Genomic DNA, 24,626 nt, shown 5'->3' with positions numbered 1-24,626 from the left:
TCAAAGCTTGAGTGTCCATTTAAGCGTAAGTGAGCTGGAGCCCTGCCAAGGCTGTTTGAAGCTTTGTGTACAGAGGGAGATGCAAGGTAATGGCTACTAGCTTGAATAACAGGAGACTTAGGGATGCTGGGGATAGACAACAAAGCATAACGTGCATTCTTATCAATATTAATGTCAACATAAATATTAATACAGGCTGCCTGGCACATAATTTTTGAATGATTCTTGTTTTCTTTCTATTTTAACACAAAAGGCTGGAGATTACTATGATTTCTTTCTCTTTCTTTCTCTCTCAGAAGGGGGAGTTTGAGAAAGACCATTAGCTTTACAGTTATCCATTGCCTCAGCAGCAGATTTCTAGAAGGCAAAGGGGGCAAATGAAATGCTAGCTTTAAGAAGTATATTCTACCAATAAAAGAACTGATTAAACTAGCAATATACTGTACAGAGCTGTTGTTAGGGATTCATGATTATACTGTACCAAGGCATATCAGTTAGAAAGCAGCAGGTCACTTACAGAGAGCCCCATAAGATGGTCACAGCTACAGCACAGGGCAGGCAGGCTGAATGCTTAGCTGCTTAACACATTGGCTTATGTCTCAAGAAGCCTGGGTCTCTGTTTTTGGCCTGGCCCTCACACATGATGAGTTTAGCTTGTGTAATGGTTCAGCACGCTGAGGGAGGGAGACTGCCTCTGCGAAATGGCTGTCAATTGCAATGCTGCTGGGCATAGGGGGTTGTGCAGTTATCTACACTTCAAGAAAAAAAAAAAAAAAGGAAAGTAACCCTCAGACTGCATTGTGCTGATCAGCTGGATTGGCAACAAAAATGAGCAGGATTTTGCTCCAGGTGAATTAGTTGCAGTGGCAGTTTTAAGGAAAGAAACGATGAGAAATGATGTGCCTGTGGGAGTAAGGAGGCACACAGACCAGGGAAAGATGAGACGTTATTTTGAGACATGAAAAAAATGCATCACAAATCTTCCATCATCTTCCGGATAACATTTTCATGTCAAGGACTCTGACTCACAGTTTCTGGCAAGCTGTAAGGGGGATATTTACAAGGTTATTGCTCTCAGCTGTCCCTTTGTGCTGCTGCCAAAGGTTACTGCCCTGAAGTGGGCATGGCAGATGTGAATATGTACTGGTTCCTCAGCTGCCCTAGTTCAAAGCTCACATACTAGAACAAGCCACAGCAGCAGAAAATGCAACTGAATCCAGGAGAGACAATCAGAGCTCACAGTTTTTTCCATTTTCTTCAGAAGCATGTGTGGTATTAAGCAACTATTTGCTCTGTATTTTCAGTGGTAGTGGTAATAGAATTGCAGACTTTTGGAATTTATCAATAAAAACTATTTAGCACTGGAAAGAAAAGGGAGGGAATAGATCCAGCTACTGCCTGATAATGTGAAACAGGGAGATTTGGGTTGAAAAACCTCTTTATGAGGCATTCCAATAGTCTTGTTTCTTTCTTTTCACTTCCTCCTTCATCTGAAATCACTCCTTGCTAAATATGAAATGGAGCTACTACCTATCTCTAATGGCAGAGGGAGTGATCTCTCCAGACTCTACAGAGTGTTCAGGGCATCTGTGCAGTATCAAATCAAAGGTCACTTAAAAAAAAGGTAAGGAGAAAAATATCATATATTTGGAAAAGTCTTTGGACACATGTGTCTTTCATAGGATGAAGAGATACATTGCAACTTCCTACTGTAGCTGCTTCTCCAATGCTGCTCCTTTACTGTCAAAGGACTTCTGGGAGTGGTACCTCAACTTCTCACATTTTCTCTGCACTGGACTGAAAAGCTTTTATTTAAATGATATTATTTGACTTTTTAAGAGTTAGTTGCCATCATGGCAGATGATATCTGAAAAAGATGTCTAGCTTTACGTGCTGTGAAGCAAAGATTCATTCAGGCTTCTGCATTACTGCTTGATGTTCACTGTGAGGTTTTCAGCTGGCTAATAGGAAATGCCATCACCTTCATGTCTTCTGTCATACCAAGTCTCATTAAGAGATTCCAAGAAGATCAAGACAGAATGATAACTACTGAATTTCATTAAGGAAAAATAAAAACAAAAAGTCACTCTTAGCTCATAGCAGGACTCATAAGAAGGCCTGTTTTATTATTTCTAATAGGGATGGAATTATGTAACCTCTGGTAATGCCATAATATAGTAAAGAATTCTCCAAATTATATATTATGACTCTGCAAAATTACTCTTGATTCGTTTATGGTACTGTTGCCTTACATTTCTTCCTGCAAAATTACAGAGCCACAGGAAGGTAAAAGTTTAATGAGCAGCCAGGATAAGCTTTTCTTCCTTGCTCATTGCCAAATCCATCTCTTTTTTGTAATATGCAAGGGAAATTGAGACACTTATGTCTCAGTCCAAATGTCTATGTTTAACGCTCTAATGCTTCAAGGTCAAATGTCAATCTCTTGACTTCTGGAATACCTGCCTGTAGATGTTCCCCGATTTAATGCATGCAATCTATTCTAATTATCTTTTTTTAAAAATTCAAAATGTATATACTTCAGTCATAAGGGGGAAAAAAATCAAAAGAAAGTCCCAGGCAAATGTTAAGCAGCATATTAATGAAACAGGACTAATTGCTTTGAAAAGAATAGTTATCTGGGTTCCAAGATTAGTTACATGTGCTCTAGTTAATAAAATGAAAACCTTGCACATTTGAAAGTCCTTTGTCTCATCCAGATATTTCCAGTTTGTCTGCCATTCAGTGTTGTGAAATACTGTCTAAAATCCCTCAGAAGGCAGTGAGTGTCTTTTCAAAAAACACTGTGTTTTCATAGTTTAATACTCCTTTATTTGCTATCCAGTAACAAATAAACTCTGTGATAAGACCATTCCCTAATTCTAAACACACTTATTCCTTCTCACTAATAAACATTAATAAACATTTGGAAATAAATTGTAACAGCTCAGTCTGAAACACTCAATTTGTCTTGGATAGAAAGTTCTTCACTTCTGTGGAATATAGTTTAGTCACTTTAGAGAAGGAAAAGAAAAATTGTCTTGCTTTGCCTGTGTAAAATAAATTCTACTAAACTTCCCTTTGAAAAGTTAGCACCCCACATGTTATAGGGAAGAAATAATATGTGTTTTTTTTTTTTAATGAGAGCAGTATGCTTTGCCACCTCTGTGAACAGTGACCAAGGACCATAAGACCTTATAAAAATAGTTTATTTCTCAGTCAGCAGTGTTTTCTGGTTTATTTGGAAACTCATTCATCATTGGGCAGATCTTATCCCTTGACCAAATAGGAATTTTCAAGCAATCCCTATGCACAAATGAACATTTAAATAAGTGCAAGGAATCCTTTTCAGAGATCCACAAAATATTTGTTGAACCTGGGTACTGTGGAGAAGAGAGCTACCAAATTTGAATGTGGCTCAAGATTAAGGTTTCCATCTTGGTATTATTTGCACACATATTTTGACAAATAATATCTTCAGGAAAAATTTTTCCTGAGGTCATACTGACAGGCCTATTGCAGTTATTTTGTCTTCTTCTATGGTGTAATCTGTCTTCTAAAATCACCTGTTAACTTCCACATTTCCTGCTACTTCATGGATATAGTACATTAAAAGTGTCCTTTTCTGCTTCATTCCCTGTGACACTTTATAGGTTCTGTGGCGTTGGTTTTGTATTAAAGGTTTTAATTTTGCTGTGGGGTGTTGGAAAGTGGTTTTACAGCTGGTGGAACATGTGGGGGATGTGAGACAGCAGCTTTGTGGACCCTTTTGGTGACTGGCTGTTTGCAGGACTGTCTGCCTTTACAAGGGGCCAGAGACAGGAGCTCAGGCAGTCACTGCCAGCCCCACACCCCAGGGTTCACTCCCAGGAGTTCTTCCCAGTATGGTCCCCTGGCTCCCAGCAGCTTCCCTGACAGCATCCCAATTTTTTGCCTGTAACTTTTCAGTCCTGCCTGCTCACATATCCACCTCCCGTCCCAGCACCCAGCAAAAAGCAAGGTTTATCAAGAGTGTAAGTTTCCAGTATGCAAGTTTCCATCAGATTTCCCAGGTGGTGCTGTTATCTAAAGATCCTTCCCCAAATTATATGCTTGATGATATAAAGAAGGAAACACTGCAGGTTAATAAATCCCTAATGTATCCTTAGGGAAAAACAAGTTATTAAACTGAGCTGGTTTCTCAGGTGGACTAGAGATAGGATAATGATGAAGGTTTTCTCTGATTTGGGAATTGAATAAGATATTCCTGAAAAAGGACTCCCTTGTTGTATCTGATTATGTTCTTCGCTATTGATAAATACACAGCATTTTTATAATGCTTCTCACGTTTCAGAATATGTGAATTATGTAAGCAAAATACAGACTCTACAGCTGAATATCCAGATACAAATATGAGGCACAAATATTATGTATCTTGCTACACAGTGCTGAGTGTACCCTATACTGCATATTCAGCTGTAGAGTCTGTATAAAGAAGTGAAGTAGAATATTAATAAATTACTCATTTTGAACCAGCAAAAAGTTACAGTGGAGGTTCAATTTCTTCTTAATAATAAGAAACATTATAATAATGAGAAATTGTTATTATAATCATAGAAATGGTAAATATATGGTGAAAATATGCACAGCAGATGGCACAAGTGCTGAAATGATTCAGTGGTGAATGAAACTGCAAAGAGCTTCACAACACTGCTAAAAAATGGATAGTTGGTGAGAAATAAAATTGAAGACAACCATATATGGTGGAAGGAGTTTTAAATTACTGGTGGCTTTTGTGTTGTTCAGTGTTTCTGAAAACACAATGTGGTCTTCACTGTGAATCAGCTCAGTGAAGTTGTCCATTCTAAATATACACTTGCAGCCATAAAAGTAAAGAAGAGCTCTGTCTAGACTAAATTTGCTACTGTGGCTGCTGGCCCAACAGAGGCTGCCCAAGATCAATGAACTGTGCAACCATAATGCTGGCTAACCAAGCTGAAGTACTATATCCTCTCCAGACGGTCCTAAAATAATGCTGTAGTGTGTACAGAGTGCCCTGCCTGTGGCCAGATGTCACAAACAGGGTCAAACTGCCTTGCAATCAAGTCTCTAGTGATGTCATGTAGGCTGTTGCTGCTCATTTTATCCTGTATAAACTAGTGCAGGGAAAGACTTTTAATGTTAATTGTAATTTTTATTTTTTTTTTTTACCAAGTACCTTGCAAGTGTTTGGCAGAAGAAAGTGGCTCTTTAAAGAGGCCGGGAGCTCATAGCATCTAGTCAATTGTTGTAGCTGTGTCCTAAAATATTAATGGAGAGCTGAGAAAATTAATCTTCCACTCCAATAGTCAAAGAAAAGATGATTGAAACGAACAGCTTGATCAGAAAGGAAGCTGCAAGGATCTTTCTTTTTAGCTCCACTGGTTGAAGGTGCGGGTTCTATGAAGAGTGTTGCTGCCAGGGATACTCTATGTGTGGGCAAGGCTCTGTAAAACCGCCTTTACTTGGAAGGACACTTAGGCCAATTTAAGAGCAAGGAAAGCCTTTTGTGTATCCAGTTCAGGTCTCATTTTGAAAGTACAGCCTGTAACAGATATCTCAAAATGGAGATGGGGAAAAAAAGCTGACCAAACTGACATTGCTGCAACAAATGAAAGTGCTGGGCAACTGTAGCTGCAGCAACCACAGGAAGCACAGCTTCTGCCAGAGCACATCACAGCCAATTTTTACTAGACCTCCTAAGGCACCTCTGCGACCAGGGGACCAAGATCCTGCCAAATGTCAGGGTTCTGTGGTACTTTACTCTCCAACATGCTAATCTTGTTTCTAGAAAAAGTTACAGCAATGAACTTGACATGGAGAAAATGTGAGTTGTTCTACTTCAGCTCTTCAAGTCAGCAAAGTCTACTTCACTTAAGTCTCCCAAAAAAGTTTGTCTCTTCAAATAACCATTCTGGATTCAGAGTGTATGTAGCTTGTGCTATCTGTGTTGCTTTACATTTTCTCTTGTAACTATTTTAACCATGTAAGCACAAAGTAGTTGTATAAATGGCAAAGAATTAATTCTTTGTGAGTTTTGGAATAGTTTTTTTCAGTAAGACATATTGCATATAGAGTAACTTCCTTCCTGGTGTAATTGCAATTATATTTTTTAATATGAAATATATTACACCAGAGAAAATTATAAATAAATTACTTCAAAACAAACCCAAATGCTTAATACATATAAAAACCAAATATGAACAAAAGAAATACATCATTGTATTACCAGTATTTCCAACTGAACCCTTTCCAAAGTAAATAAAAATCTTATTGAAATTGTTTCTAGTTATTATGATCTCACTGAGAAACGAAAGGATTTTTTTCAATAGCATGTTGTAACTCAGTCATTATACCACAGTGAGGTAATTTGCTAAAACAGCTGCCTCTGATGAGTAAACATTTCCATCTGGCAGAAGCCGAATAGACACAAACAAACCTATGTCAGTTTTTCTTAACAAAAAATAAAATCAAAATATGCTCCTTTTGCTCTAATGGGACCAGTGTCTGAACTGCAGGAACCAAGATTTGTTTCATTTTTGATGCATTTCTCTTACCCTCATGCCCACAGACTTGGCCCCCTCTGGGAGTGTTGATATTTTGCCACCTTTTAAATGGATTACAGCATAACTGGAAATGTGTTTGCAATATAAACCTTCCACCAAGGAACCAGACAAAATTAACAGTTGTTGGAACTTGTTAGCTTTAGCAAGACAGCAATTGTGGATAGTTTGTTTTCATAGTAGGGTTTTTTTCCTTAAAAGATTCTTTATATTTTAATATTCTAAGGAAATTTCCTCTGTTTCTTAGTAAAAAAAAAATATTGTTAGATGCAGAAAATCTTAGCTATACAAACTGCACCTTTTCACAAAGAATTGACAAGATAAAAGACTAGCTCTCACTCTCCCAGGAGACTTGTATAGAGTTGTAATCTCTAAAATTAACATGGAATGCAATCTGAGTTTGTGCAAATATTTTTGTATCTAAACTGTATATAAATTAGTGGTTTTCCATCACCATTTAAACACAGGTAGAATGATCAAATGTTTTTTGTGGATTTTTTGAGTGATACATTTTTTCTTTTGCAATTCTTAACAGAATGTGTATAATAAATGAGCATATGTATTTCATGTGATCTTCTAAATTTGTCATGAGAAAAGTCTTTACAATATATTGTCAAGACAGAATTAATATTCAAAAGAGCATTTCATTTTGTTAGCTTTTCTTCTTAATGGAAAATGTTGTAAGAAAAATTTTTAAATATGCTTATTATAATTAGTGGTAGGATGAATTCCTCTGTGTAAATATCTTCTCAGCCAACAGCCTGATGTATTTTTTGTGAAGTGAGTGGAATGTCTCCCATTGGCCTCAGAAGAAATTACATCAAGAACCAAGCACAGAAAACTTTGATGTATGAATAGGTCTGGGACCACAAATTACACTTGGGTGCCACTTATGTAATAAGTGGTGCAAAAAGGTTAATTCTAAAAAGTCTTAAAATATCAGGAAGTTCAGACTGGGATTCAAATGTATCTCTGTAAACTTTTAATTCTCTGAGAACGATATCTACACCTATGGAAGTAGTTTTTCCAGTACACAGAAATGTTAATGTGCTTAAGATATTTCCCTCAGTATAAGCCTTGTGACTGTAACAACATCTGTCAACACTGTAGTAATGAAAATACAACAACAATAAGGCAAAAAAAAAAAAAAAAGTACTTTGTAAAAGATTTTTCCAGTGATAACATGTTGTACACCTCATTCTGTAGACTCCCTACAGAGTCTGCAGGATTTGGCCAGTCTGTGAACTCTGCCTTGCAGAGCACTTGGAACCTCAGAAATTTACTGTGACCATTAATAAAGCCATGGTTCCATCTAGAATTTTACAAATCCTCCTAGGATAAAATCATATCAGCACCTCGGGAGAAAGGATATTATGAACTTGTAATATCAACTTATTTAATGTTCTCCTTGGCTGCTGGATATAATGTAAATTTAATGTACAATATGTCAAGGTTGTGATATTCCTCATTGTCCAAAAATGTTGGTTGCCTCTTGTGTCTCTTTCACCCATATGCTATGTATTACTGATAATGGGAATATATGATTGAAAGCAAACTTCTCTGTCAATGGTCTTAGCCTTGTGCCAGCTGTAGCTAATGAGAAAGTTTCTTTTGACTTCAAAAGCAAAACCACTGTCAAACACAGGAAGCAGCAAAATGATCTAATAGCTAGTTATACAAAAGAAAGGTAAAAAATAAACTTCTGCCTATCAGTCTACTGCTGTGAGGATTCTAAACCACGTTTTTCAAAAATAAACCCTTCTTTCTAAACACAAATAACCTAGAAAAGCAAATGCTGTATTTACTGACATTTAATGTGCCAAGATCTAACTATGCACCTGTTCATTGAGTTCCTTTCATTTAATCTACTTAGATCCCAGCTCCAGCTATTAAATATTCATTTAGCTGGATATTATTATACCAAGTGTATTCCTCTTTAGTTAACCACATTAAGAAAAGATAAATTCAATTCACATGGTTTAGAAAGAGATTTTTTTTTTTTTTTGGTAGTAAACAGACATGTGGGAATGAGACACATCAGTATTTGGAAAAAATTATCTGGAACATAACCATTTTCTGGGTATTAAACTGCCTGTTTTAACAAATAAAATTATTCATTAGAAGTTTATGATGAAATTAGTGTTATACAAAGAACAAATACTGGCACTAGGCTATATCCCCTACTAATATTTAATGTTCTGATTTTTATTAAGTGTAATACATAACAATAGTCACATTGCATCTTAATTTTGCTTTATACTTTTCAAATACATCTGTGATGAAGCTTGAAGAAACCCTTTGTATCTGGTTTCTGAAGTATTTCAACAGCAGCAATAATGTAACTACTGCAAGTGTGTTTGTCATGTTATGCATATGGGGTTGATTTAATGTTTGTTATAATAGATAGCCTGAAGCAATTAGACTTTTGTGCAAAGAAGGTTATCATTTACCCCAGATGCTGTTAAACTTCCTGCTTTGGGAGAAAGGTGGTGATTTCATTCACTTCCAGGTAAGTGTTACTCTGACTTTCTTTTCTCTAGTGGTTGGAAGGATTGCTTGAATTAAACTAAATTTGGACAAAAACAATACAGTTGCAATCTAGCTCCTGCCTGACTAACATGACGGGCCTTAATAGCTTTATCAAAAGCAGGTAGGTGGTTGTTCTTTATTAGTCTGAGGAAAAGGAGAAGTTATATGTTATCGACATCAGCATCCCCTCTGTCATAGCCATAAATAGGACCTTCTTGCTCTTTTTTTTTTTCTGTTTGTTTGGTTAGTTGGTTGTTTTGTCTTTCTGTTGTGGGTGGTTTTTTTGTTTGTTTGTTTGTTTGTTTGTTTTTGTTTTGGGGTTGGGGGGTTTAATTTTGGTTGGTTGGTTTGGTTTTCTTATGGTTTTTGTTGTTTCTTTGTCTTGGTTTTTTTGAGGGCCAAGTTCACAATTACAGAAAGAAAAATAATACAAAGAAAAATTATACTGGATCTGTGCTTGTATCTTGGCTGAATGTCCCTGACCCTTGGGTAGAGGGCCATCACATCCTGTGAGCAGCCACAGACAGTAGTTGAGCCTTCACACCTGCATGCTCAGTTCCTGTTAAAGATGGCTGGAAAAAGCCTGCTTTTTTTTTCAGGTCCAAGTTCTTCAGCCCTGTTTTCCAGGATAATCTTGAGCCTGTGGATGGAATCATTGACCTTTGTTTAATTTTGTCATAGAAAACAAGCAACAACTTTCTAGAAGCACAGGAGGTTTTATTGATTCAGAAATAAATGCCAATTACTCATTTTCTGAGACAAATAAACTCTGATATAATTATATTACTCTTTTTCATGATAACATTTACACCCATGATAGTGATTTCTATAAAGCACATTATAGCTAAGTGAAGAACAGGCAAGATAAACCTGTGGTGAAAAATTTAAATTTCTCTGTGCAATGGTCTGAAGTCACAACAATACTTTGTTTTGAACTTCCTTACACTTTATTTGTATCACTGTATTACCTATATTTAACTTTTCATGACATTCCAAATGGACTCAACATTCCTGTTTTTAATTCAGATTTGAAATATCCTGAAGTTCAAGGAAGTTCAAATCTGGGAATTTTGTTTTGGCCTCTTAAGAAAAACTAAATTCAAATCTGGCGTTAGGTTCTGACATACCTGGTGGTTAGGTAATCCATTTAGTCTTTTCTCTTATGACATAGCTAAGAACTTTCCACCACTTTGCATACTTATAACCATGAAATATTAACAAGATATTATTATTCTGATCTGTCCTAGGGTGACTGTTATGGTGTTTGTATCTCCAATCGTGTGTTCTGTTTACGTTTGATATTATGTTCTGTGCTTTCAGAACTGACTCTGAAAGTGAAGGTTTGTTTTGCCGTGTTATCATCTGGTTCACCTCCCCCCATGGTCTGCTGTCTAGAAAAGGCTAGTGCTGGCTGGCTGGCTTTGCTTTGCTTGCTTGCTTGGCTTCCTTGCTTCGCCTGCTTTCTTGCTTTGCTTCCTAGTTAGGTTAAGCAGTCCAATTCTTTCCCTGGACTGTTGCTTTTTCCTTTCCTCTTTCTGAATATCATCCAACCTGCTCTGGACTGGGATCTGGGAAACACCAAGGAACACCAGGAGCCTGCATTTGGTGATCTGCAGCAGCCATCCCCAGTGCTGGAGAGCAATCCCCAGCGTCCAGACCCGGGCGACCACTCCCAGGAAAGACCTTCTGGATTTGTTCAGCTCTTCAGAGGGGTGAAAGAGTTTTGTTGTCATCTAGTGTTGTTAATTGTTTTGGTGCTGGGGAGTGCTTTGTTTGTTGAATAAACAGGTTCTTTTCCACTTCCCTCTCAGAGGAAATTTTTCCCTGAACCAGGTGGGTGGGGAGGGGCTGTGGGGGTTTATTTCCTGGGGGCTTCTTTCAGAGGGTTTTCCCCAAATTTGCCCTAAACTAGGACATGATCTATAAGTGATTTTGCAATAGAGGGAACATTTCACATTTACTTTTTTTTAATGACATACTTGCAAGTATTTGGCAGCCTATGTGAAAGCACAGTTATCCTTAAACAAAAAATGTTTTTCCTTGGGTTGTCTATTTGGCTTTTAAATGCCATGTGTCGTGGCTTGACACGGAAAAAGAATTTTCTCAGAAGGAAGAGGTCAATCCAGTCAGGGGTCAGATTTGGATACTGACACTTGGAGTGACCAATTGAGGGCGGACAAGCCTCTGAGAACACAGAGGGTTAAAAGCAGAATTCCCAGGAGAACTCGCTCTCTTTGGTTCCGGTCAGGGTGCAGTGCAGACTCTCCCCTGCCCGCCCGTGGCTGGGTGGGGGAGGGGAAGGCCTGACTGAGGTAGGCTGAAGGGTGGAGGGGGCTGGAACCTCCTGCAGATGGAAGGGTGGAGAAATCTGGGATGTCTGAATTTCTTGAGAGAGAGAAAGAGACAATGGCAGTTTTATCAGCAGGACGCCGCGGGGAAGGAGGATAGCGGGGGGCTGAGGGCCGCAAGGTGCCCAGCCCATGGGAGCCGGAGATCTGGGCAGAGAGCCATCCTGGGAGTCGGGACTTTTACCCTTCCTTGAGAAATGAAAACTTTGTGAAATTTTACGCCTCCTTGGTCTGAAAGAGAGGAAGAGAGACAGCCTGGACCCTGGGATGTTAGGAGGAGAAATTCTAGGTGAGAGGAGATGATGGAGTGGCTTTTGGCTGGACTTTTTCTTGTTAGCCATAGACTGAACCAATTTTCTCCTCCAAGAGAGACTGTATTTTAGGAGGATGCCAGTGAGCCAAGAGACCTGCTTCAGCAGCTGAGAAAAGACAGGAGTGGAGGGAACAGAGAAAAGTTAGGGGGGTTTGTGGTGGTGCCCCCGTCTGAAGAGAAGAAGAAGAAGAAGAGAAGAAGAGAAGAAGAAGAGAAGAAGAAGAGAAGAAGAAGAGAAGAAGAAGAGAAGAAGATCTCTGTTTTTGGACCCTCGGCCCCAAGGGGAAATGGGTTGGACTGCAGTCCCAAAAATGAAAAAACTGAACTGTTGTTTTTTCCCCTCTTGGCACAGCATCCTTGAAAGAAAAAATCCTAAGAGCAGTCTGTCCGTCCATGCATTGGTGGTGAGAGCACTGTGCATGGAAAGGAGAGTGTTACACTGGCAGATTTTCTCCGGGCAGTGCCATGTGTGACATGGAAGCACAGGATGTGGCAGCTGTGTTTCCTGGGGGGTCTGTGCCACAGGAGAGACTCCTCTCTCCCTCGATGGACTGAGTATTGATTATCTGGAGGGTGGGAACCTGATTGGGGTCCAGGTTGTGTCTCACTGGGTGTCTTGGAGTTGGGTGGTGGGAGGAGGAATGTTTTGAAAAGTTTCCATTTTGGATTTTGTGTGTGTTTTTTCTTTCTTTTTTTTTCTTTCATAGTAGTATAGTAGTAGTAGCTTAATAAAGTTTTTTTCCCTTGTTATTAAGCTTGGGCCTGCTCTGCTCTGTTTTTAATCACATTTCACAGCATTTAATTGAGAGATTGCATTTTCATGGGGGCACTGGCATTGTGCCAGTGTCAAACCATGACACCATGCTTGCAGCATTTATGCAAAAGAAAATTCTCTGGAAGTCAAACTGTAGTGGCATGTCTTCCTTAGTGTAGTTCAACATAGCCGAATCGGATTGTGCACACCACAAAATCATCAGAGCCAGGAGGTGAAATGCATTCTTCAGAAGTCCTCATCTCAGAATTTGTCAGTGAGCAGAGAATGAGACCTCCCAGAATGCTTTTCCCTCTCCTAATAGTTCTAAAAGCACAGTGATTGCCTGCTGCACCTCTCATCTCTGAGAAGAGTGGAAGCCAGTACACTGACGATACACAAATACTGGAAAAATTAATACCTTTTTTCCCTTTGTGCCCAAAGATCAACTAGGCAATTTAGAGGTCGACAGTAAATATGTAGTAATTTAAAAAATATTAACAGCATTTTCAACTGTGATTTCAAATCTGAAAACTACTTGTCACAGTGAGAAATTTTATTCTCTTAAAACTTTTTTTAAAGGTAGAATAGTATATAAGCCTTGCTATAAATATCATACAATTCTTGCCACACAACAACCTTGATCACAGAACCACATAAATTGGAAAAGACCTCTAAGATTATGAAGTCCAAGCATTGACCCAGCGCTGCCAAGTCCAGCACTAAACCATATCTTTAAGTGCTATGCCTACTTGCATTCTAAATATTTCCAGGGATAATGCTGGATTGTGTCCAAATAAGGGCAGGGAAGTCGATGAAGCATCTAAAGTGAAAGTCTCGTAAGGAGCAGCTGAGGGAACTGGAGGTGGTAAGCTGAAGAAAAAGAGGCTCAGGGGAAACCGTGTCATTTTCTACATCTACTTGAAAGGAGAGTGTAGAGAGGTGGAGATTGGTCTCATCTTGCAAATAACAAGCCATAGGATAGGAGGAAAAAGCTTCAAGTTGCACTGGGGAGAGTTAGATTGGCTATTAGGAAAAATTTCTTCACACACTGGAACAGACTGCCCAGGAAAGTAGTTGAATGATCATCCCTTTAGAGGTCTTTTCCAACCTAAATGAATCCATGATTCTATAATTCATGGATCCAAATCTTCTCACAAAGAACAGGTCTAGTGGGGTACATTCCCTAGCTGGGTCACTCACCAGCTGTGTTGAGAAGTTACTTTCCACATAGTCCAGGAATACCCTGGATTGTTTCCTCTCTGCTGTATTGTATTTCCAGCATACATCTGGTAAATTGAAGTCCCCCCTGAGACCAAGGGCCAGCTATTGTGAGACTTTTGCAGCTGCTTATAGGATACTTCAGCCTCTTCATCCAGGCTGGGTGGTCTTTAATAGACTTTCACAAAAATATATGTTTTTTTAACAATGAGTTTTCTCTCAATCAAATGCTAAAATAGAAATTTTCTGAAGACTAGCTACTAAATTATAAGATCATTAATAAACAGATGTAAAAATAATTTCAATAAAATTGTTTGTTTTGCATGTATTAGGACAAGCAAATTCCATGGGCTAGTGAGGTGTTTTTCTTCTGCCTCATGATTGGCCATTATTATTACTATTTTATGATAAAGCAGGACCGCCTTCTAGGCTGCACTGCTTAATGATCATTTGCACAGAACATGCCAGCCCATGAGAAACCAGACAGTGGACAAATTTTAACCTTCTACTACTGGCATTTTTTAACATGCAGAAAATTATTTGTTTTAGGTTAAAATGCTGGGAAAAGTTGATCTTTTGCTCTGCCTTATTTTACTTTTACCGGATTGTTTCAACTGAGATGTATCATGCTGTGCTTTTGTTTATATTTATCTAATGCTTACCAGGATAGGTTAAGGGACTGAAAACTTCAGTCCTTAGCCTGGTTGTAGAATGTAGCATTCAAAAATCAAAGGTTGTATGGTTTTGGCCTTCAAGGGCTAACACTGAGGAAGAAGAACAACATAATTCAGGTTTTGTGACAAAAAAGCCTTTCCCATATTCACAGAGGCTGCCAGCAAGAGGGTGAGTAGAATGAATCTCCCAGTGTGTCTTCTGGGACTTGCATACAAGCCCAAAACATGTTTCACTCTATTGAGCTGCCCTTAGTTTGAGCTGATGTCCAGGTGGCTAGGATGCTACAACTGTGCTACCCATCACTTGGCCCATTGAATGCATTAACAAAGTCCATCTCCACATCTCTGTATGTTTCGTGTCCAGATTTTCTGTTGATTGCTTCTCACTACCCCAAAGGATTAATTTCACACAAGATAACAGCCTGGAACTTAAGGATGCATGCAGATATAGAAACATTGGTCTTCCCTTTTCTCATATAATTTTGCACTGTTCTTGAGCAAGGCAAATATGGTGAAAAGACAAAAATAACCATATGATAAGTAAATCTCCATGCCCTGCACTGACGTAGCAGCAATGAATTTAGAGCTTTCACACAAGTGAAAAATGAAATGTTTAGTCTTGCTATTAGCCTGCTTGAGGCCTTCTTCAAACAATTGCCAGTGTATAAGCATTATATTGTAAAGCATTGATGGTGTGACCAATGGAACAGAAGCACCCTACATCAAGAACATTTTGAAAATAACATGCCCACCTAAAAGCTTGTCTCCTGCAGGAAATAAATAGTACAATAGCTTATCAGTTAGAGAAGAGTACACAGGAGAACAAAGAAGAAATAAAAATAATAAAACCCGCTCCTGTGTAGAACTTTAGAAACATGGCACTAACAAAGACTTTCGTTCTACACAGAATTAGTGCTAGCAGAGGCAGCTTGCAGGGCTGTGGGTGTACTCAGCTGTGCAGAGCTGATTATAGAAGATGAAAGAGACTGGCAATTTATTTCATCTCACACTGAAGCACTGCTGACAACTGAAAGTGAGGACAGAAGGATCCATTTGTTCAACTTTGGTTTTAGAAAGCAGGCTTCAAATGATACTACAGAGAAAGTAGAGGGAAATGCTGTGGTATAACAAGTTGTCTATTTTTTAATTTGCTGACTCCAAGATTTATGTTTTCAGCTGTTGGGAGTTTTTGGCTGGGGGAGAGCAGATATTTGAGAAGCCTGAAATACTCTGTTGTTGGCAAAAAGTGTAGGTGGTATTGGCCCAACTTAATGCATGTAATGATACCTTACATGCACATGATAGTTTGCAAATGGGAAAGCATTATATAGATATTTACAAATCTTTATGTAAAACAAAAGTTGGAACACTTGACACCTTTCTTTAGTTTTTGTTATATTATACTGTGGTCTCAGGAGTTGTATAATCTCTTTCAATGCTGAAATGTTTAAATGGGGATATCTAATAGCAGTATCTATTGAGTAATCATAATAGTGAATAATTCCTGGCAAATTGGATGGCATATATTTTACACTTACTGCATTTTTCATTCCTAGAGTTTCAGGGATAGATGGCAGGAACCCTTAAGAAGAGGACAAGTGTTCTGGCTAAGGAACAGAGAGGGTACAAAGGCACAGATTAGAGACACAAGTCAGACCCTTCTTGTGCCTCATTTCTGTGCCTGTGACAGGCAGAACAAGAGAGAGTAACCTTAAACCACCAGTAGAAAAAGTCACATTTCAAAGGATAAGGACAGCAAAGCACAGGAAAAGAGAGCCAGGGAGCTCCCCTCCTCCCCCACAGAATATAAAAACAACGCAGACTCACATCTGTCACGGCTGACAATAGCATAATTAATTCTACCTTTGGGCAGGAAGAAAACGAAATTATATCTTGAGGCCCCCCTTAGTTCCCTGTATATGTTGGTTTTCAAGGACTTCATCGTTATTTTTAAACTGTGGTTAACCAACTATGTTATTTCCTTTCAGTGCTAAAACACAGTCAACAAGTAAAAACAGACTAATATTTAAGAGTCAGAAGAAAGGTCTGCCGAAACAGTTGTTAAAATGAAATCTGTTTAAAATTTAATCATGTATTCTCAACACATCTTAAACAACTATGTGTATTTGCAGTGATGATAATAGCTTTCGGAACATCCTCTTGAATAACAAAAGGTACAGTCAATGAGTCACAAAGTGTCCAGAAACAGAAAAGTTAGAGCTTTCAAGGATGACACTTCTCATTGTTGTGACCTATATAAATATAAACTATGTTGCTAGTATTCATAATAGCAGATTGTCAGGTAAGCAGTCATTACTCACTCCATATTTTAACATATAAATAGCAGTAAAATGTAGTTGCCCAAATACTCAGTTTTTGCTTTGTGAACCTTCTGTTCAGTACATGTTGGTGGAGCAGGAAAAACACAGATGGATGTCTGAGTAAACAACTGATCACTCACGAATGAAAACCAATTCTGCTTTGCAAAGCAAGGAACATCACACAAAACATCAGCTTGGCTTAAGTAGGTGATTAACAATATAAAACAAGCTGCTAAGAGAATTGTAATTCTTCCCCATTTGCTGTTGTCATGCTGTGTCCTTCAAAACCTGAGTACCTGATCCTGGTGCAGCTCTCCTCTTGAGAGAAATGCCCAAGAAAAACTAAAAGGCAAGACACAGTTCCTTTTGTCTTTTCTCTGCTTTCTGAATAGAGAGGGCTGGACTCAGCAATCAAAATGTGGAGGAGAGGAGAATCACACACCTGTTAACCACCCGGTGGTTTCAGGAGCACACATGCTATTGCCCCTCCCAGCCAACACTAGGGCTTCATGGCAGCTTACAGTAAAACCATGCACGATACATCATGATTCATCCCCCAGATCACTCAAACATACCACAGTATAACTTTTACTCCAGTTATTTTTATTAAAATTCTTCATACAAACTGAGCAGCCTTTGCTAGTCCTGACATGTGTGACTAGTGTCCCAGAAACACTGTGACAGAAGGTTTCCTGGTACAATGCTGTGCAGATGGGCTGTATGTGAGGGAGACATGATCTTTTTGTATTACCTGAGCATCTGGTACATACACTTAAATCTGTGGTTTGGATTGTTGGTCTGTCCCTACTGTGCTCCTAAGTAAGCAATAACTACCTCAATATCTTCATATAAATAGATTAAGGAATGTATATCATGTATTCTGCTGGAAACTTCTAGGTTAATAATTTTATTTCTAAATCAATATTTGATAACGTCTTGAAGAAGAGAAACTTCAGCATGTGAATAATAAGAATACAGATTATGAATCTGGATGACAATAAGTACTAACTGCAGACAGCATCCATTTAATTGACATATTTTCTTTGTATTTTGACCATAGAAGATCATTGTTTTGCTATTGTTTGCCTTGCTAAATACATATTATAAAGTATATATTACTTTGGAAAAATGACTAGATGGTGAAGCGTCATTTCCAGCTAAAAGCATATCCAGTTTTAATGAATGCTGTTTCATGAAGATGTATAACAATTTTATCAAGCAACAGTATTGGTAGTATCTGCTTTTGAAGAACTACAGAGAATGCTAACAAAATTATTTTTCCAACATAATTTTTGACTATTTTTTTAATAAATTCAAATTCAAACCATATTTCATACACTTTCTAACTGCCTTTATTCAATAGATATAAAGAACAAATATTTTCATGTGAAAACCATAATGCTAGGCTCAAACTATAATGTAGGTAGTATCAATATAAGTTACATCAGACAAGTACTCGTGTTTCAAGACAGTGGTATTATCACTGACATGGTATGATGCTATCTGTGGCTGAGTATGGTGTCTTTCATCAGAAAAACATAAAACTTAATTTTCAGAAAGCCATTTATCTTATATAGGTGATCCTTTCAGTACTAGGCTGAAAATTTCTGTTTTGAGGGCAAGCAAACAAACACAGGAGCCCTGCAAGCCCTTTACCTACAGTGAGTCTGGGAAAAGTTGTGGAGTTGCGTAATTTTATGTTTTATTAATGTTATATTCTGTATTGGTTTGTCCCAGTTATCCCCCAAATTCTATTGGTTTCTCCCTGAGTTTCCCGCCTTCCCTCATGTGTCAATCTCCCCTAAAAGTGCTGATTCATTCCCCTGTCCCCACCCAGGTGCCTTGTCCGTCACTCAGCATCCTTTCCCTTACATCTGGAAGCTTCCACACAGGGCATCGGGTGACTGGATAAGGGCCTGAGGCCCCTCCCCTGCTCCCCCCTCATTGGATGCCCCCCGTTGTCAATTCACCCAAGAGCCACCCCTTACTGTGTCCCTATTGACTGACCGGTTCCCCTCCCATTCCTTTTATAAACTGTTGCAAGCCCCATACCGGGGCCTTTGTTGGCAGGCACCAGCTCTGTTAGCTGGCTCCCTTCACGCCACTTGTACCCTCTGGGATACAATAAAGTGGAGTTTGCCCCCGACAAAGGGCTCTCCTTGTCATTTACGCCGCCGGGATCTCGCTGCCATCCAGACCCACACAGCACTCTCCAAAGCCCGCCTGGGTCCAGCGGAGAGTTCTGCTACCTGCCCTTCTCGCCCCTTGAGAGAGCTAGCCGGGGCTGAGGACTTCAGACGGTGGTTGGGGGAGAGGACGCAGCAAAAAGTTTGCGAGTCTTTAATCTCTCCCTGCAGCAACTAATATCTTACACTATGTGATGGAATGACATAGTAAGGAAGGAAGCAATAAGGAGTTGGTGTCCTTGCATTCAGTTACATTGTCCAATTCTTGCTATCATATATGGAAGCTGTTGACTATAGAAAAGACCAGTAGATTTCAAAAGTCATTATTCATATCAATTTATGTCATATGGAATGAAGGATCATGCTTGCTTTTACCTGTGAACTATATATTGTGGATAAAATATGGAAAAAAAACCTACAGTGACAGTTATCTCATCACTATTAAGTCAGCGTTATCAAAGAAAGAAGAAAAGAAGTTAAGATCATGAGTTGCAGAAAAGGGTTACTTGGAAGGTGACCTCTCAGAATCTACTTGTTTGGAAGGGAGCAGACACCTGTTCTGCCTTTGAAAAGGTTTGAATATGTAGGTAATGGAAGAGAATTAAAAATATACATAACACAGAGGTGCAAAACAGTTAAATAGCAGGTCTATTACCACTGAATCTTTTCAGAATCTCAGCATCTTGAGTCTGCTTCTGAAAGATGACAGCCTGGTAAGTCTGAATGAATTCTCGGTTGGAGATTCATTTAGAAAGCAAGCTCATTGTAATGTGATTAGAAAATACATTAGGCTCTGAAAGTCATAGGAAGCATTAAAGAGAGAAATTAGTTGTTTTGGTTTTTTTTACCTTTTTTCTTTGCAGTACTGACCTTGAAATAAAAAGGTATATTGAATAAATAGTAGATGGCTATTCAGATCTAAAGAATATTTCTCACTATAAGAGTAAAAGACTAAATGTGTTTATGCTGTCATCAACCTTAATTCCAGATCAAACTAGTGTGTCTGATTTTTAACCTAAAATGGTGTCTATTCCTTCAACATCTATAACCCTTAGTATTATACAGTGGCATAATGATTATACTCTAGAAACATAAAAGCATGAGAAGAGGTGATTTGCTAGTACCTTTTGCCTACCTGTTTAAGGAATTAATTTAATGTTTTCTGAAGAAATGTTCTGTAAAAAGCTGTTGGTCAGGGCACAAACTGTGATATTACATCCTGAGGCCTTAAAAAGCTTGAATTGTGAATATACTGATGCTCAGACCTTCAATAAAAAGTGCCAAAGCAAAATATAATACAGTAATCTAAAATTTTGCCATTCAGTATGTTTCCATAAAATAACTAGGAAGCAATAATTTGAAAGAATTCTAGAAAAATATCTGGTTGTCATGGTTTGACACTGGCACAATGCCAGCGCCCCATGAAAATACTACCTACCAATCAAATGCTGTGAAATGTGATCAAGAACAGAGCAAAGCAGGCCAAACTTAATAACAAATGAAAAACTTTATTACACTACTACTACTACTACTATAAAAAGAAAAGAAAGGAAAGAAAAAAAAACCCACACAAAATTCAAAATGAAAACCTTCCAAAACATTCCTCCTCCCACCACCCAACTCCACCAAACCACAGCGAGACCCAGTTGGATCCTTAATCAAGTTTTCACCCTTCAATATAATCAATACTGAGTCCATTGGGGAAGAGAGGAGTCCCCCTTGCACCACAGACCCCCAGGAAACACAGCTGCCACCTCTTGAGTTCCCAATGTCACACATGGCACTGCCCAGACACACCGGCCAGTGTGACATTCTCCTCTCCATGTCACAGTGCTCTCACCCCCGTGCATGGACAGAGACTGCTTATGGGGCCCCTTTAAGGATGCTTTGCCAAGGACCACCAGGAACAACAGTCCAGTATCACAATTCGGGACCAGAGTCCCCCCCCATTTTCCCCTGGGGCCGAGGGTCCAAGGACAGAGATCTCCTTCTCTTCTTCTCTGAAGATGGAGGGCATCCTCACACCTTCCTCAGCTCTCTCTGTCCATTCCAAAACTGGTAGTTGCTGAAGAAGGTCTCTTGGCTCACCAGTGCATCCCCCTAAAATGCAGGCCCTCTTGAAAGAAAGAGTGGTTCAGTCTATGGTAAACAAGCAGAGTCCAGCCAAAAGCCACTCCATCATCTCCCCCCAACCTTCTTCTCTGAACATCTGAGGTCCCAGGCTGTCTCTCTTTCCTTCAAATTGAGGAGGAGTAATATTTCATAAAGCCTTCATTTCACAGGAAAGGGTTAAAATTCCCAGACTCCTCGGATGGCTGCAATCTCAGCCCAGGACTCCATCTCCCATCTCCCACGCTGGGCATCTTCCCCCCCCCTTCTCCTTCTCCTCCGCCGGCAAACTCCCAGGTGTCTGCTGGCTCTCTATCTCTTTTCCCTCTAGCTTAGGGGAGGGGGAACAAAAACATCCCAGATGTTCTCCACCCTTCCGTCCGCAGGAGGTGGCCCAGCTCGATTCCGATCCTTCACCCCTGGCCTACCTCTGCAGGCCGCATGGCTCCCCTCCCCCACCCAGCCCGGGCTGGGCAGGGGAGGTCCGTACCTTGCAATGACCGGAACCAAAGAAGGACGAGTCCTCCTGGGAAATCCGCTTTTAACCCCTCTGTGTTCTCAGAGGCGTGTCCACCTTCAATTGGTCACCCCAAGTGTCAGTATCCAAACCTGACCCCTGACTGGACTGACCTCTTCCTTCCAAAAAAAAAAATTATCTTCCCATGTCAAACCATGACACTGGTCCAAGTTAAGCTGATGGTGCTTTGGATGATTCAGAAAATGTCTTAATACTGTGGAACAAGTTTTGGCCTTTCCAAATGTGTTTGAATTCAGCTACAAGAAAACATAGTTTTGCTGAAAAACAAAGCAGATTGTGGGTATTATTTTTGTAATGTTGACATTATTGCTCTCTTTTTGAACTCTAGCAAGTGCCATCAAGCAATACAGGGAATCTCTCTGTGCCCAGAAGATATGGGGCTAGTTAAAAATGAAATTAAATCTGTTTTACTTACAGCTTTGAAACTCTGATAGGTGAAGGGCAAAAAATGATGTATTGGTCAGCTAATATGGAAAGTGTGGCACAGAAAGGTCTGGGATAGATAACTTATCTGGGGAATTAATTACAAAATACAAAGGGGAAGAAAGCCATTGTGGAATTAATAAGGCCGTTGCCCTCTCACACGGTAAGTAGTCTTTCAAGAAGATTATCTCTGGCAGTAATTCTAGTGCAAAAGCCAGGCATCATTCAGGGTTTAGCTCTTGATCACTCCCACTGAGAGGCACATATGAGTCAATGAGGAATAGTCTAGCAAATAGAACTTAAGATAAGAACTCAGTTTTGCAGGAAATTTTGGCCCAGTTCCCAGTCCTATTAGACTGCAGCTTTAAAGAAATAATTTAATAATTTTATGCCTGTCTATTTTAGTACCTACCTACATGCCAGAAGCATCAAAGGGTGAGTTCTGTTAGCTGCTGGAAAGTGCTCAAATAAATGCCTGTATAACACTGCACAAACTATAGGATAAAAATTGGAAGATTTAGAGACCAGTACTCAGAGGATAGCAATTTGAGGTTTTTCTGTGTTATGACTAAAGGGCAGACTAACCAACAGTGTCATGTGAGCCTTTGCTGCATGTCACTTGATCAGGAGGAGGAAGTAGAAGAGGCCTGTTACACACAGCTGTAACAACAGACTCAGTCACTGGTCCTAGTTCTCTTGGGGGATTTAACTAGCCCGACATCAGCAGAAGGAACAACACAACCAAGAAGGGCCCAGGAGGTTCCTGAGAAGCATTGACTATGACTTCCTGACACAAATAATGGAGGACTGATTGAGGAAAGATGTGCTGGTTTTATCCTAACAAGAAGGGAAGATTTTGTTATAGATGTGAAGGCTGGGGATAGGCATGGCTGTAGTGAGCATGAGATTGTGGAGTTCAGTATATTTTATAAGATTGTGGAGTTCAGAATATTTTATGGAGGAAACAGCACAGCAAATGAGATTGCAGTCATGGACTATGGGAGGAGCTAACTTTAGTATCGTCAGGGATCTTCTTGAAAAAATGCCATAGTCAAAGGCCCTAGAGAGAAGAGAGATGGCTAATATTCAAGGGTCACTTCCTCCAGGCCCAAAAATGCTGCATCCCCATGGATAAGAAACTGAGGAAAAGAGACAAGAGACCTGCATGGATGAACAAGGAGCTCCTATTAAAACTCAGACATAAGTGAGAAATACACAAGGTGTTGCTATCGCGCTGGCGTGGTAGTGTGGAGGAAGGGATTTAGAAAGGCCTTGGGAATTGGAAACTGAGGAAAAGATACATTTAGGTATGAGGAAAAGATACATTTATGTATGCCCCATTGTTTCGGGAAAGTTTCGCTTCAGCATCTTTATGTAAACCCCCTTCTCCCCACCCCTGAGCAGTTCCCATTGGACCTGACCCCTGGGGTGGTTCTGATGAGCCCATGCTGAACACTGTCTCTATTGTTTAGACCTTATCTCTTAATTTTGCTGTATAAAACTGTATCTGGGCAGTAGCCCAGGGTCTTTTGTCCCTGCAACCGTTCAGGCAATACAATCTTTTTGGACTGCATACAACTGACCTCTCTTTGTCTCTTTATCTCGAGTCCTTGCGGCGACCGAGGCGCACCGCCGCTCGGATCGTGCAAACCCAGCCGCTGCCTGGTAAGCCCAGTGCAGCGGGACCGCGGCAAACCCCGGTCCCCTGAGGGGACAGCTAGCCGGAGGGGTCCCGGGGGGCCGGGGAGGGACGGGGGACAGCCGCAAGTGACCCCCGAAAGCCGCAACAAGGTGGAAGCAGGGATGAATATTGGATATTGTTGCAATATGCAGAAAAGCAGTGAGGGAGACAAAGGCCTGTCTGAAACCAAATCTGGCCAAGGATGGCAAGGATTACAAGCAAGCCTTCTTCCAACATCAATAACAAGAGGAATACTGGAAAATACACTGGCCTACTACTAAATGTAACAGAGACCATTCAGCCAGAGGCTGCAAAGAAGGCAGGCATACTGAATGCCTATTCTGCATTGATCTTCACTGACATGGCCAGCTCGCAGGAATCCCTGACCTATAGGACAGGGAAATAGACTTGAGGAAGGAAGGCTTTACTTTCATTGAGGTGGGTTAGGTTAGAGACTGTTTCATTGACATCCACAAGTCCAAGGGCCCTTGATGGGCTATAACCATAAGTGGTGAGGGAATTGGTAGACATCTTAGGAAAGCCACTGACAATCATCTCTGAAAGGTGACAGCCAGGAGAGATGCCTGAGGACTGAAACAAAGCAAATGTCACTTCAGCTATCAAACATAGCAGGAAGGAGAACGCAGGGAAGAACCAGCCAGTCAGCCTCCCCCCAGTCCCTGAAAAGGCAGTAAAATGGCACTCTGGAGGCCCTTTCTAAGCACGTAAAAGATGAAAAGGTGAGAAAGGAAGTCAACATGGATGTACTAAAGGTACATAGTGCTTGACCAACTTGATTGTCTTCTGTGACTGGACAATTGCTTGGATAGTTGAGTGGAGCACCATGGATATTGTCTATGTGGATTTCAAGACGGCTTTTGACACTCTGTCCCAGGATGTTGTCATAAGCAAGCTCAGGAATCATGGACTGACCATGCTGATGGACAGTGAAAT

Source organism: Taeniopygia guttata, chromosome Z (genome assembly GCF_048771995.1).
Source record: "Taeniopygia guttata chromosome Z, bTaeGut7.mat, whole genome shotgun sequence".
Taxonomy (NCBI): Eukaryota; Metazoa; Chordata; class Aves; order Passeriformes; family Estrildidae; genus Taeniopygia; species Taeniopygia guttata.
The sequence above is the reverse complement of the archived record's forward strand: the minus strand, read 5'-3'. Positions refer to the sequence as shown.